Genomic DNA, 2,039 nt, shown 5'->3' with positions numbered 1-2,039 from the left:
CATGGTATTTTGGGTGGAACTTCTTTTGCTGACAAAAGAAGTCTTGTTGGTTAACGTTCTGGTCTAAGATGGTATTTACAGTTTAAAATACAACTTTAGGATGAGAATGTGAGTGTCCTATATGCTGTAATCATTAGATTCGCACCAGTTCGAGAAAATACATGCATGGCTCCACTATGGATTGAGTGGAGATATATGTTTACTGTTACATACAAGTGTGCACTGTGAAGTACTGGCTTAGTAGTGCCTATGTATTTATAGTGCCTGATAAAGTGTCCAACCCATTTCAATCACCTCATTGCCCCTTCCAAAGTGGGAGTATTCCAATAAAGAGGAGCACAGGAGTCACTCCTCCATCTCTCTTTCAAGAACCAAAGACGCAGAGCACAGCACATCACTGCACAGGACAGGCAAGGCTCTTCTCTTCTCTTCTCTTCTCTTCTCTTCTCCACAGGAGTCACTCCTCCATCTCTCTTTCAAGAACCAAAGACGCAGAGCACAGCACCTTCTCTTCTCTTCTCTTCTCTTCTCTTCTCTTCTCTTCTCTTCTCTTCTCTTCTCTTCTCTTCTAATTCCACCTGCTTTAGCCTGTTACTTTATATTAACATCTAGAAAGCTGCACTGAAGCTGAAATCTGCAACTTCTCAATCTGCACTAAAATTTCAGAATCTTTTTTCAAATTTTCTGATTATTTTTTCATCTGTCCATGCACAGATGGTTTACTTTCAGGCATGACATTTCCCATGCTTGTGTGTCAAATACTTTTCTCTGCACCACAATTTAAGTTTATAGTGGTAATTACATTACAACACATTAGAAATGATATAAGTGCATCAGTCTAAGGATTTTTGTGGAAAGTATTTTAAAATTGACATGATTACAAAATGATTACTGAAGCAAAATGATTACTTTTGTCTGTATTTTTAAATGGATGTGGTGTCCATCCTCTAGGTTTAAGATTTATACCTCAAACAGTGTTTTAGTACTGGTATGAAAAGTTTGGTTGTCTTTCTTTTGGTTCCTAGTAGTTATGGCAAAAATAAATGTGTCAGGCATCTCCACAGCCACCTGACATTCCTTTATCCAGTTATGGCTGAAAGGTTACACACACAGAGACCTTTTTGTAGTCTTTAATTAGCTGCACATTTCACTTTATCACTCTTGGTTTAATTGGAAATGAGTGGGTTGGTTTAGGGCTTCATTAAGGTTCAAAAGTAATTCACATGACAAAAGATTCTCCAGCTAAGCTCCTCCTTGTGTCAGTCTTATTTAATCCCCTTATGTGTATATCTGTCTGTTTGAGACTAAGGAGACTGAGGGAGATATGTCTCTTTATTGATAGTAAGGGACACACTGGGGACAGCTGGAACCACTGAGACTTGTCTTGATCTGGTGCCCAGTGTTGGTGCCAGCCAGCCAGGCTGAGGACACAAAGAATCCATTCAGATTCAATTCAGATCCATTCAGACACTCACTGGACATTTTATTTCCAAACTGCCACGATTTGTACAATAAACAGCGTATTAAAACACTTATACCCTAAAGAAAATAAAATATGTACTTTGGTTAAAACCAATTTTCAAAGGATTTTTCAACATTTTTGAAAAAAAAAAAAAAAAAATGCAATCTTAATGCAAAGGTAATAATGGTTGAACGCTGAATAGTGAAGAATAGTCAGCCTGGTCTCATGTTTATACGTAGGTATTAATACGTAACATTTACAAGCACAAAACGTACACTTTTGTACGTTTTTATTAATGCTAAAACGTACAATTTAGACGTATTTCAACGTTTAAAATGTACAAATCGCTACGTATTTAGCTAAAAAAAAACAAAAAACAAAACAAACAAGTAAAAATATTAACAATTACAATCATTTATTTATTGCAAAAATGTCAAAAGCAGTACCAAAAGTAATCCAAATGACAATGCGTTGCACCCGCAATCCTCTCTGGCGGAATACAGAAGGTTTGTGTTATCCAGAGCAGAATTTTTGTTAATCGCTGAAAATATTATCCAGATAATTTTCCCGGATCCAC

At 36.6% G+C, this 2,039-nt stretch overlaps 1 protein-coding gene across 1 annotated transcript in view; it reads left to right on the top strand.

The window, feature by feature from the left end:
* Positions 1 to 350: 350 nt before the first annotated feature.
* LOC107660110 (four and a half LIM domains protein 2) overlaps positions 351 to 2,039 on the top strand; it is an 11,817-nt gene continuing 10,128 nt past the window's right edge. The window contains exon 1 of the mRNA XM_016449339.1: positions 351 to 410. The gene's annotated coding sequence lies outside the window, so the exon portion shown is untranslated. The remainder of the gene's footprint in view (positions 411 to 2,039) is intronic.

Source organism: Sinocyclocheilus anshuiensis, unplaced genomic scaffold (genome assembly GCF_001515605.1).
Source record: "Sinocyclocheilus anshuiensis isolate Anshui unplaced genomic scaffold, SAMN03320099.WGS_v1.1 scaffold55, whole genome shotgun sequence".
Classification (NCBI taxonomy): domain Eukaryota; kingdom Metazoa; phylum Chordata; class Actinopteri; order Cypriniformes; family Cyprinidae; genus Sinocyclocheilus; species Sinocyclocheilus anshuiensis.
The sequence above is the reverse complement of the archived record's forward strand: the minus strand, read 5'-3'. Positions and strand labels throughout refer to the sequence as shown.